The 13742-nt window shown below is 43.3% G+C and overlaps 1 long non-coding RNA gene across 1 annotated transcript; it reads right to left on the bottom strand.

The window, feature by feature from the left end:
• Window positions 1-4139: 4139 nt before the first annotated feature.
• Window positions 4140-4529, bottom strand: LOC123729306 (uncharacterized). The gene is made up of 2 exons (XR_006761083.1): window positions 4471-4529; window positions 4140-4374 (listed from the first exon to the last, which is right to left on the bottom strand). It is a non-coding gene; the product is annotated as an uncharacterized lncRNA (long non-coding RNA).
• Window positions 4530-13742: the final 9213 nt, after the last annotated feature.

The raw sequence follows: 13742 nt of genomic DNA, 5'->3' as shown, positions 1-13742 counted from the left end.
AAAGTGTTTATTTCTCAAAGCATCTTTAATCAGGGATATTGGTCTTTGTTGGATCATAGGCCATGGATGTAATTGAAATACTATGTGTGATAACCACCTAATTGGCTGATAATGAGCCAATAACATCAATGGCTAATGACACTAGTCTAAGGCAGGATTTTCCAAACCCAGTCCTGCAGCCTCCCCGCTTGACCCCCCTGTGTAGTCCTTGATAACAAACGTGTACCCAGGCGGCCTAGTTTGGGGAACCTTGGTCTAAAGTACTCCGGGCCACACTGTGGCATATCCAACACTGATACAGCAGGGCAAATCAAACAGACATCAGGTTGCCTCCTCTGTACACTGCAGCCTTGATAGCTTCATTAGCCTGATGAAAGAAGGTGCTTGACTCCAAAGATGGCTGTCTTGTCCCATCTCAGGGGAATGGACTGAACCCTGCAGTCACACACACTATGGACTCTCAGCCTTCCCTGCTTTTAACGGTAATGTATATAGTAATGGAGGAAATAGGGGAAAGGATGAGGATAACTGTGGCTGAAACTAAGGTAAAAGAGCTAGTGTGTCGGTACAGAATTCAAGGTAAAGGAAAGGTTGGGTAAAACCCCCCCCCCAAAAAATCACACCCAGTGTATATCAAATCTAGGGATGTCAAAGTTAATGTGTTAATAATGTGTTAACGCATGACATGTTTATCGGCGTACATTTTTCTTTTTACGCCGTTAAATCGCTAAACACAACACGGGACACAGCTTCAGTTAATGTGTGTACCTTTAGCTACATCGTTGAAGACCGTGTGCCTCGAGACAAAATGTTGTAAAAGTTATGCCCAATATTACCGGAGCTATGTTTTTTTCTATCTGCCGCAGATTCGTGCACATGTTGAGGGCCGTTTTTAAATGTTCACAGCAGCTAGCTAGCTAGCTACCAACCTGATAACTGGATCACTGACTAGGCTATGCTGAAATTTGGACGGCACAAGAGGAAATGAAAGGGAATAGGCTTGTCATCATTTACATTACATTTACATTTAAGTCATTTAGCAGACGCTCTTATCCAGAGCGACTTACAAATTGGTGGATTCACCTTATGATATCCAGTGGAACAGCCACTTTACAATAGTGCATCTAAATCTTTTAGGGGGGGGGGGGGAAGAAGAATTACTTTATCCTATCCCAGGTATTCCTTAAAGAGGTGGGGTTTCAGGTGTCTCCGGAAGGTGGTGATTGACGCCGCTGTCCTGGCGTCGTGAGGGAGCTTGTTCCACCATTGGGGTGCCAGAGATGCTTCAAAGGTAGGCTGCATATGCAAGAGTGGGGTGTGTATGATTGTGTCTGTATGAGAGAGAATGGGTGTGAGAGCGGGAGTAAGTGAGAGAGAGAGGGAGGGAAGGATAATGAGCAGGCCTATGTGTGTTAAGTTATCTGAACAGTACAGATGGTTACAGTGTGTTCATAACATTGTTGGACAAGTTTAAAAGCTCTTTGTTCTTTGTATCCATAGAGCCAGTTCTTTTTTCCTAAAGTCACACTCATTTAGAATGCCTCAAGCTTTAAACAGTACTTAAAGCTGTGTGTGTGTGTGTGTGTGTGTGTGTGTGTGTGTGAGAGAGAGAGAGGCAGAGAGAGAGAGGCAGAGTGAGTGAGTGAGTGAGTGAGTGAGTGAGATTTGATTTGTTCGGGGATTTGATCTAGCAACTTTTCCTGTTACTAGCCCAACGCTCTAACCACTAGGCTACCTGCCGCCCCAAACATTAGCTATGTACCTAGCATTTGGAACAACGTATTTGGAGTAAATTTGAGTGTACCGTAGGCTTACACATGTATCAATTGAAGAGTCACCTGAAGCTTGAGAGGAATGGGATATGCAGTATAGGAATGCAGTGCTGAGGCAAAGGGCTCGTAATGAGGATGACTGGCTACTACTCTGAATAGTGTGTGGTGAGCTTTCTGGCGCCATACAATTGGGTGCCATACATTGTGAAAAAGTAGTCCAGTGGCTACACGACTCAGGCTGGTTCTCAGAGTATCACTCTACAAGATGGTCACCAGACTCCATCTTCATCAACCATCTCCCTGACCACCTTCCTATGATCAAGCCATGAACTACCACTCTATCTTTGGAGGATGCATGCACTCAAAGACCTTGGTTGTAAATAATAATTGACTTTTCCACATTTTGTTACATTACAGCCTTAATCTAAAATGGATTAAATAGATTTTTCCCGCACAGCAATCTACACACAATACCCCATAAGGACAAAGTGAAAACAGTTTATATTTTTTATTTTAGCTATTGTATTACAAATAAAAAAAAGAGAAATATCCTTATTTACCTAAGTATTCAGACCATTTGCTATGAGACTCGAAATTGAGCTTCGGTGCAGTCTGTTTCCATTGATCATCCTTGAGATAATTCTACAACTTGGAGTCCACTTGTGGTAAATTCAATTGATTGGACATGATTTGGAAAGACACACCGGTCGGTTGAATGAATTGTCCGTATAGCTCCGAGACAGGATTGTATAGAGGCACAGATCTGGGGAAGGGTACCCAAAACATTCTGCAGCATTGAAGGTCCCCAAGAACACAGTGGCCTCCATCATTGTTTAAATGGAAGAAGTTTGGAACCACGAAGACTCTTCCTAGAGCTGACCGCCCGGCCAAATTGAGCAATCGAAGGGAGAAGGGCCTTGGGGAAGGAGGTGACCAAGAACCGGATGGTCACTGACAGAGCTCCAGAGTTCCTCTATGGAGATGGGAAAACGTTCCAGAAGGACAACCATCTCTGCAGCACTCCACCAATCAGGCTTTTATGGTAGAATGGCCAAACGGAAGCCACTCCTCAGCAAAAGGCACATGACAGCCCACTTGCACCAAAAGGCAACTAAATGCCAAGCGTCACGTCTGAAGGAAACCTGGCACCATCCCTATGGTGAAATATGGTGGTGGTAGCATCATGCTGTGGGGATGTTTTTCAGCAGCAGGGACTTGGAGACAAGTCAGGATCGAGTGAACGATGAACGGAGCAATGTACAGAGAGATACTTGATGAAAACCTCCTCCAGAGCACTCAGGACCTCAGACTGGGGTGAAGGTTCACTTTCCAACAGGACAATGACCCTAAGCACAACAACGCAGGGCAAGTCTCTGAATATCCTTGAGTGTCCCAGCCAGAGCCCTGACTTGAACCCGATCAAGCATCCCTGGAGAGACCTTAAAATAGCTGTGCAGCGAAGCTCCCCTTCCAACCTGACAGAGTTTAAGAGAATCTGCAGAGAAGAATGGGAGAAACTCCCAAAATACAGGTGTGCCAAGCTTGTATCATTATACCCAAGACTCGGGCAAGGAGCCCACTGCTGCAGTATGAGCTAAATAGAGTTCTGTGAACTTTCTGTAGCTAAACTGCCATATACTTTATGAAATTGGTGTGTCAAGGTGAAACAGTAATGAGTGCAGCTTACCATTGCTTCCCCATAACGGGTGTAATCATTACTCCAAACAGTTGCAAAATATTCCTGTTTCTAATAGAAACACTAGTTCTCTTTGGAGTAATGATAACACCCCTATGTGCAATGAAACTAGCTAGCTAGATAACTAGGCTAACGTTAAATATGAAGTTGTCGCTCAACAGCAAGTAACCATGTCCAGTTGAAGTTGGAAGTTTACATACTCTTAGGATGGAGTCATTAAAACTCATTTTTCAACCACTCCACATATTTCTTGTTAACAAACTATATTTTTGGCAAGTCGGTTAGGACACCTACTTTGTGCATGACACAAGTAATTTTTCCAACAATTGTTTACAGACAGATTATTTCACTTATAATTCACTGTATCACAATTCTAGTGGGTCAGAAGTTTACATACACTAAGTTGACTGTGCCTTTAAACAGCATGGAAAATTCCAGAAAATGATGTCATGGTTTTAGAAGCTTCTGATAGGCTAATTGACATAATTTGAGTCAATTGGAGGTGTACCTGTGGATGTATTTCAAGGCCTACCTTCAAACTCAGTGCCTCTTTGCTTGACATCATGGGAAAATCAAAAGAAATCAGCCAAGACCTCCGAAAAAAATGGTAGACCTGTTAAGCGGAGCGACACAGGGGAACCCAAGAGCAGACTCAGATGAGGAAACAGGGATGAATTAACCAAAATATTTATTGTTACACAGAGAGATATGGAGTACAGATCCGGGAAAGCTCGGATGAGTTGCAGAAAAAACAGATGTGGAGACTGAGGTTAGAGTTAGCTGTGTAGAACTGGGAAAACAGGTCCTGAGGGGTATCCAAGGTAGTGGTGGCGAGTAAAATCCAGAGCAAGGTAGTTGGGTGGTGAGATGTGGAACAGGAGACAGGAGCCAGAGACAGAGCGGTAACTGCAATGAGAGGATAAACGGTGTCAGGCAGGGAAACAGGCACAGCAGAGTTACAGGACCTTGAAAAATCATAAATGGCTAGAATCATGAACTGACTGAGCAGAGATTACAATCTGGCAGAGTGGAAGTGGCAGGAGTGAGTATTTGTAGAGGTCTTGATTATGGAATGAGTCGCAGCTGGTAGGGATCTGCTCTGACTCTAACACACCTGTTTCCAACCACACAATCACATAGAGAGGGAGAGTGAGAGAGCGAGAACGTACAGTGGAAGTAACTGCAGGTCAAGAAGACACCGGATGAACACCAGAGGGCGTAGCAGGAGCAGATGTGACAAGACCTCAACAAGTCTGGTTCATCTTTTCGAGCAATATCCAAACGCCTGAAGGTACCACGTTCATCTGTACCATCAATAGTACGCAAGTATAAACACCATGGGACCACGCAGCCGTCATACCGCTCAGGAAGGAGACGCGTTCTGTCTCCTAGAGATGAACGTACTTTGGTGTGAAAAGTGCAAATTAATCCCAGAACAACAGCAAAGGACCTTGTGAAGATGCTGGAGGAAACAGGTACAGAAGTATCTATATCCACAGTAAAACAAGTCCTATATCGACATAACCGGAAAGGCCGCTCAGCAAGGAAGAAGCCACTGCTCCAAAACCGCCATAAAAAAGCCAGACTACGGTTTGCAACTGCACATGGGGACAAAGATCGTACTTTTTGGAGAATTGTCCTCTGGTCTGATGAAACAAAAAAATAACTGTTTGGCCATAACGACCATCGTTGTGTTTGGAGGAGAAAGGGGGAGGCTTGCAAGCCGAGGAACACCATCCCAACTGTGAAGCACGGGGGTGGCAGTATCATGTTGTGGGGGTGCTTTGCTGCAGGAGGGACTGGTGCATTTCACAAAATAGATGGCATCAGGAGGAAAGGAAAATTATGTGGATATATTGAAGCAACATCTCAAGACATCTGTCAGGAAGTTAAAGCTTGGTCGCAAATGGGTCTTCCAAATGGACAATGACCCCAAGCATACTTCCAAAGTTGTGGCAAAATGGCTTAAGGACAACAAATTCAAGGTATTGGAGTGGCCATCACAAAGCCCTGTCCTCAATCCTATAGACAATTTATGTGCAGAACTGAAGAAACGAGTGCGAGCAAGGAGGCCTACAAACCTGATTCAGTTACACCAGCTCTGTCAGGAGGAATGGGCCAAAATACACCCAACTTATTGTGGGTGCTTGTGGAAGGCTACCCGATACGTTTGACCCAAGTTAAACAATTTAAAGGCAATGCTACAAATACTAAATTAGTGTATGTAAACTTCTGGCCCACTGGGAATGTGATGGAAGAAATAAAAGCTGAAATAAATAATTCTCTCTACTATTATTCTGACATTTCACATTCTTAAAATACAGTGGTGATCCTAACTGACCTAAGACAGGGAATTCGTACTTGGATTATATGTCAGGAATTGTGAAAAACTGAGTTTAAATGTATTTGGCTAAGGTGTATGTAACCTTCTAGTCTTAGCTACTAAAGTATGTAGCTAGCTAAAGGCACGGCAGGTAGCAGGCTGCAAATCTGTTTTCAAAGATGTAAGATGAAATAGTTGTCCTCATTTTAAGGTTGAACAAAAACGACTTACATTTGAAGACCAGCGCAGTTTGTTTTGTTGTTTACTTGAAGATACCCCCTCTTCCAATTTATTGTGGCTGTGAAATTCCCGAAAAGTGTGATGCGAATTCTACTAGATTAAAATCTCAAATTAGTATAACATCCTGGCATTTACAGCATACTCCATTTTCGAATATTCACATATATTAAACATTCTATTTTCGAATACAAAGAATACGTCATGTGCAATTGCATTGTCTCCCGCTATTGGTTCATTTCTCTGGCGCATCCCCATATCTAATTGACAACTGATGATCAGCTGTGATCTCAAAGCCGAAATGAGAATGACATCTGGGCATTTAAAGTATACTCCATTTTAGAAATGTCACACACTATAAAACAAAAACATTATTGCATACTCAAATGGCCTACGACATCAGATGCAAGTATGAGTACTCGGATATGGCCTGTGTGTCTGCGTGAGCAAGTGTTAAATTTCAAGAACATTGATAAGAGGGAGTAGGCCTACTTTTTACATTTACATTTTTAGTCATTTAGCAGATGGTCTTATCCAGAGCAACTTACAGTAGTGAATGCATACATTTCATACATTTTTTTTTCTGTGCTGGCCCCCCATGGGAACCGAACCCACAACCCTGGCGTTGCAAACACCATGCTCTACCAACTGAGCTACAGGGAAGGCTACTTAAACATGGACCATTTACAGTGACTTGTGTTGTTTATGGTGAAAATGCTATTAAAACGTTCCGATGTCGATAATATTGTGTTTCCATCCTGTACAATCAAAGAATAGTATGCCTGTAACTCAATATGCTGGTTTTAAAGGGACAAATCTTTCTTTAGGACCAAATTCAAACCTACGATTAATCGCGATTAACCAATGTCATTAACTCGATCAATAATTTGAATAGTTTGACAGCCTTAATAAAAGGGGCATGATAGATTGACAGTAAATTGTCTCGAAGAAATTTTTTATGTTATGATATAGTTACAGGAAGAAAATTGTTCTTTACCCGGCGTGACAAGGCAGCCATAAGCCACTCAGCAGTGCTCTCCTATTGTAATAGGTCTGGGTGTAGCTGGTGCAGAGGAGTAATACACGTCATTTTACTCAAGACTTACAAATACAAGTCGATAACACCTAGCCCACAATACGGACCGTAAATACAACAAACAATCACTCACAAACAAACATGGGGGGAAAAGAGGGTTAAATAATGAGCAAGTAATTGGGGGAGTGAAACCAGGTGTGTAAGACAAGGATAAAACAAATGGAAAATGAAAAGTGGATCGGCGATGGCTAGAAGGCCGGTGACGTCGACCACCGAACGTTGCCCGAACAAGGAGAGGGACCGACTTCGGCGGAAGTCGTGAGTGACACCTATTCTCCACGACGACACATTGATATCTGAGCAGTGAAAGTCTAAACTGTGTCTAAACCTAATTCTCCATCTTTCATTCAGAGAGGTGTGTGAGCAATGTGTGCATGTGTGTTTGCATCACTTATTTGTTTTGTATGCTTGTGAGAGCATGAGTGGGTGGCTGCAGCTTGCGTTTATGTGTGTGTGTGTGTGTGTGTGCGTGTGCGTGTACGTGTACGTGTGTGCGTGCGTGCGTGCGTGTGCGTGTGCGTGTGGGTGTGCGTACAATGTACTGTATGTGTATGAGTGGGTGTGGGCGGCAGTGGGTGTGTTGAAGGGGGCTGAACTTTCCGGAACTGTCAGTTCTCAACAATGACATAAGAGTAAACAAGCGTGATGAAGGCTAATCACATTAAGGTTAGACACATACCATGTAGGCATGGCCCTTTAATCCACACTGCTCCATAACCTGTTCATATTAACCTAATCCCAGAGAGAGAGGAGGACCAAGAGAGGCTTTTAAATTGAATTACACTAGTATCATCATCTTTAGGCCAATTAGCCGGCTGCACTGTATATAGAGTACTGTAGCAGAATACTCAGCTATCCGACAGACTGGTTCAGTTGCATTTCTGTATGATTTGGAGATAGTGAAAGGCTTTTTCATAGGGTTTCATAGGCCCAAACCGGAACTTCAGTTTTGTCATTAAGTGCCTTCATGTTCAGCGATATAAAACAGAGCAAATAATTTGTACAGATATTATAGTCAGTGGGCCATTTCCTGTGTCATAGTCTATTCAAAAAAATCTATGAAACACCTTCAAGTCCATCAGATCTATATAAAGATCCCTGTTAACAATCTAATAATGTATTTTCTTCAGGACAAAGTGAAGGGAAATGAGGCCAGATGGAACTCCTAGCTTGATCTTGTTCTTCTATCAGGAGTTGCTCTCTCCCCCTGACTTTCTGAACTTTACTAAGTAAACCTTATTCCTCCTCCCCTACTGCCAAAATAAATTAATCACCATCAAGACTTAGATCAAAGGGTGGGAGAGAGAGAGCGAGAGAGAGAGAGAGAGAGAGAGAGAGAGAAAGAGGGGAGTTAAGGAAGAAAAGAGGAAACCGATAGAGAAATATGGTGGAATGGTGGAGGAGACGGTAAGAGAGGACATAGAGAGAGTGGGAGGGAGGAGAGTGAAAAGGGTAAGCATAAGAAGAGAGGGAGATGGAAAGTGAGAGGGATGGATGAAGGAGCGAAAGGGAGAAAGAGAGAGGGAGAGAGAGAGAGGGATAGAAAGATAGAGGGAGGGAGAGAGAGAGAGAGAGAGAGGGATAGAAAGAGAGGGAGGGAGGGAGAGAGAGAAAGAGGGCGGGAGGTAGAGGGAGGGCAGGAGAGAGGGAGGGAGGGAGGGAGAGAGGTCCTTGAAGTAGACCCTGGATGCTTGGACCAGCTGGACTCTGAGAGCTGCCTGCTGATACTGGCTGCCATCCCAGTCCCTCCCTCCCTCCCTGCCTCCTCTCCTCCCTCTACAATTCCAGTGAACATGCAGCTGGTCTCTCTCATAGCCCCAGCCCAGGTTACCAGGTGAACTCTGACCGTGGTTCCTCACTCCGGGGGCCTTGCAGTGAGGCTATCTCCTCTCCTCAGCCTCTCTTCACCCCATAGTTGGACACATGGTTAACATGGGCGTGACCTCTCCATGGCACAGCTGCTGTGTGACCACAGTCCGCTGGCTTCTGTCCCCAATTTACCATGGCTGACCACACTAACATCCAGGCCTTTATCCAACACACCCCTGTCTGCCACCAGGCAGGCTGGATCAAAAAACATACTTTAGAAGATGTAAACAAATGGTGAAGATTTAGTTTTAGTGTCATCAAAGAGGTATTTGCTTTTTTTTCAGACTAAAGGTCCAGGGATGTAGCCAATGAGGAAAATGTTTGTGAAGAGAAAATCAACAGAGTTCCTGAATATCCTATGGTAAATGGTATCATCTACATATGTGATATGTGTGATAGGTCTACAAGGCACTGCACTGACTGACAAATAATATGTTAGTGATGGGGGGGAATACAGTTACATATTGAGATATTACTTTGACAATTCATGTATATCGTATCATTTTGATAATATTGCAATATTATTTTTGCGCTAGTTGGTTGTACCTGCGCCAAAACTCCAGCATTTTTCCACCATAGCTTGTTCTTCATCTTCTTTTTAAATAGGGATCCAATTAGTGTTCTGCATTTTTATTTCCATGACTGATCTCTCTTGTCCCTCTGCAGCAGACATATGGAACATCGAATCGCAAAAAATCACAGTATTGAATTGCAACACATATACTGTAGAATCGTGAGATTCACAATACGTATCGTATTGGCACCTAAATATCGTGATAATATCATATTGTGAGGTCCCTGGCAATTCACAGCCTTATGGCTAAAGAAGCTCTGTAGGGGACAAACATACGCACATTTTTGCCTCATCTGAAGTAGTCTTCTTGATCAGTGCTGTTATAGAAATGACAATACAGGTTAACAGAAGGGACACAGATTGGATAAGAGTGTCCAACTTCTAGCCGAGAAGAGGCCTACAGCGGCCATGTAACAGAGGCCTGAATTTGTCCAATATAAACTCTATTTGGTCCAATTATTGTTATATTATGGTTTGCTACGGTGTGCACCAATGAATACACTCCATGTGGAAGGCTGTTGTGGAAGATTCCACTCACTGAGTCCGCTCATTGGCTCTCTTAAGAGCACAGCAACAGGTGGGTGTGAGGTGCAACCAGGCACCAGAACCACAAGGCATTTCTATGTGGCATCTATCATACCTTTAGCCAATTTTACAGACTGACATGAAAACAGAGCTAATTAATTCAGCTCAATGGAGTCATGCGAATGAGAACTTCCGGGTGAACGCTGTCGTCATGCGGGCTCCACTCGCCCGGTTGCACGTTGTGCGGGCATGCTTATGTCATCAGAAGAGAGGAGATTCATTAGGGCTTTCATTAAAGACCTGTCTGTCACAGTAGGGTGGTTGTCCACTGACAGGGAGTTATGTAAGGCTGCTGCTATTCACCTGGCACACTGGTGTCTTTCATTGGTCTGTGGCTGTTAGCAGGGGCTTCAGCGATACAGTATGTCTGAGGAGGTAGCAAGCAAAAGTATATGACATAAAACCTCTGAAATATCACTTGCTTTCAAAGAAGCGTGATGTCCTACATCATTTTCTAATTTAGGAAATAAAACGAATTATAATAATAACAAACAACATTTCTGTAGCGCTTTTCATAGAATCTCAAAGCGCTTCAAGACCAAAAAACAAGCAAGCGATGTATAATGACAGGTCAACCAATAGAGGCCAAGATCTTTGCAGATGGAGAGGGTCCGGTCATGGATTGAGCGTAGGGAGCTGGTCTGAAAATGGTAGATGATGGTGCTGGAGTCTGCTGATGATTTTGTAGAGGGCAAGTCAGGGAAGCAGCCTGACTCTTATAGCCACTGGGGTGATGCCTCAGCAGCTCTGGGCACCAAGAACCTCACCACACAAACCTCAGAATAGTAGCCAGTCGTCCTCACTACGAGAACCCTCTGCCTCAGCACTGCTGTGTTCCTCTGTCTCCCATTCCCCTCACACTTCAGGCCACTCCTCAAAGGATGTTCTCAAAAGATCAGGAATTGGCAGCCAGGTGAAACAAAAAAGCTGGTACTGTGTCCAGATGCATTTTTCAAACAAAAACATTAGCCTTATGCATATGCATCTATGCGTCTTTGTATACTTGCCAAAGATGCTTTCATTTACATGTTTGGTTAACAAAGGAGGAGAGAAAGAAGAAAGAAAGAGAGAGATAGGTGAAAGGAGTCAGCATCAGTGAACGAAGAGTACCCTGCTTTGAAAGGGAGGAGGAGAAAAAAGAAGAGAGAAGAAAATGGGACCTTGGAATCAAAGCCAGTCACTTCAAGGGCCTGAACTTGGCCATTGAATTCCTTGGAAGAGCTTCTTATCCACGCAGGGAGGAGAAAGAGGGCTGGTAAAAAAAAAAGAATTGCGAGAGATGGGGAGAGAGAGAGAGACTGAGAGAGAAAGAAAGAGAGAAAGTGGAGACGAGGTTTAGTGAGAGAGAGAAAGCGAGGGGGAAAAAATAACCACCAAGGCAGTGGATCACAAAACTGGCCCTTTCTTTCTTTGTGGGCGGAGTTTTCAGCTACGACACTCAACTGACCTGTTTCCAAATAATCAACAGAAAAAAAGATTAACTCCCTTAACAAGAGCAGTTTTCACAGTCTAGCACACAAAGAGAGGGATCGGGTAAAAGATGAGAGGGTTGGCCGCATTGTGCTGGCCCACTTAAATCTTATTTCCAATTCACTAAATGTGTTATTTGACTTGGCAAGTGAGCTGGTATGTCTAGTAGAGCAACGGGGAGTCTGGTCCGACCGATGCCAAGTTTGCAGCAGCCCCACTGAACAGCTTCAGCCTTGGCTAGTGACCTTACGCTAAGTGGGTGGTTTGGCCCGCTTGAAGAAAAAAAACATCAAAAATTGTGAATAGCATTAACCTCCGCTTCAAGTTCAAGCCTTGATTTCAAATCTCCTTCTGTGCACTTCTCCAACATTAAGGGGAAAATAAAAAGTAGGCAGTGAGAAAGACAACCGTTTCATAGATGAAATCAGAAAAAAAACGTGTTGGGTAAAAACAGAGAGAGCGGGTGGTGACTCCCTCGACTCTATGTAGGTCCATGCTACAGTAGTTAGTGCTGGCAGTAAGGCAACTTTTTGTCAGCATAATGTGACTAGCAGGAATGGAAAATATCTCTCTGTTTGCTTTTTGAATGGTGGAAAATGAACACTATGAGAAAAAGCCTGTAGTATGCTGTGAAATCAAAAGAATGCAACGTTATTAGGAACGCGGAAAAATCGAATAAAAGGTCTCAGTGATTGACCTAAAACAGCAAACCAATTATTCCACTTTTCTGAAACAATAAATCAGTACTTATTAGGGGATTATCATTGATATCATTGATAAGTAATACAAATACTGAAGCTATATTGTATGATACATTTTTGGTGGAAATTATGTTATTTTATACTAATACAATTGCTTAGAGAAATAGTTTTTGTTTAGCAAGTAATATATTTTTTTCTCTCAAAAAGACAGGGGTCAAAATGATTGGCGTCCCAATTTCCAGATCCTTGATATCATTCGTCAACACATGGACTGCCCTCTTCAATTCAAACCACATGATTTCAATGGGGTTCAAGTCCGAAGACTGAGATGGCCATTGATTTTTTGGTCTACTAACCATTTCTTTGTGGATTTTGATGTGAGTTTGGGGTTATTGTCTTGCTGGAAGATCCACCTGCAGCCAAGTTTCAGTCTCCTGTCAGTGGCACCAGGTTTTTAGCTAAAATGTCCTGGTACTGGGTAAAGTTAACGATGCCGTTGATCTTAACAAGGGCCCCAGGACCAGTGGAAGATAAATAGGCCCATAACATCAAAGATTCACCACCATATTTTACAGTTGGTATTGGGTTCTTTTCTGCTTATGTGGCATTATTTCTACCCCAAACCCACCACTAGTGTGTGTGGCCAAATGATGCATAAGCAGAAAAGAACCAATAACAGCTTCTACTGTGTATATATACAGTGCATTCGGAAAGTATTCAGACCCCTTGACATTTTCCAAATTTTCTTACGTGACAGCATTATTCTAAAATATATATTTTTTAAATCCCTCATCAATCTACACATCCTCTCAAGCTAGGTGAGGTTGGATGGGGAGCGTCGCTGCACAGCTATTTTCAGGTCTCTCCAGAGATGTTCGATCGGGTTCAAGTCTGGGCACTAGCTGGGCCACTCAAGGACATTCAGAGAATTGTCCCAAAGCCACTCATGCGTTGTCTTGGCTGTGCGCTTTCGGTCGTTGTCCTGTTGGAAGGTGAACATTTCCTCCAGTTTGAGGTCATGAGAGCGCTGAAGCAGGTTTTCATCAAGGATCTCTCTGTACTTTGCTCCATTCATCTTTCCCTCAATCCTGACAAGTTTCCTAGTCCGAGAAAACATCCCTACAGCATGATGCTGCCACCACCACCACCACCACCACCACCACCACCCCAATTGCTTTTTTTTGTGTTTTGTTTTACCTTTATTTAACTAGGCAAGTCAGTTAAGAACAAATTCTTATTTTCAATGATGACCTAGGAACAGTGGGTTAACTGCTTTGTTCAGGGGCAGAACGACAGATTTTTACAAGCGGTTACTAGTCCAACGCTCTAACCACTAGGCTACCTGCCGCCCCAGCTCTGGGCGGTCAGCTCTAGGAAGAGTCTTGGTGGTTCCAAACTTCTTACATTTAACAATGATGG

Source organism: Salmo salar, chromosome ssa20 (genome assembly GCF_905237065.1).
Source record: "Salmo salar chromosome ssa20, Ssal_v3.1, whole genome shotgun sequence".
Classification (NCBI taxonomy): Eukaryota; Metazoa; Chordata; class Actinopteri; order Salmoniformes; family Salmonidae; genus Salmo; species Salmo salar.
The sequence above is the reverse complement of the archived record's forward strand: the minus strand, read 5'-3'. Positions and strand labels throughout refer to the sequence as shown.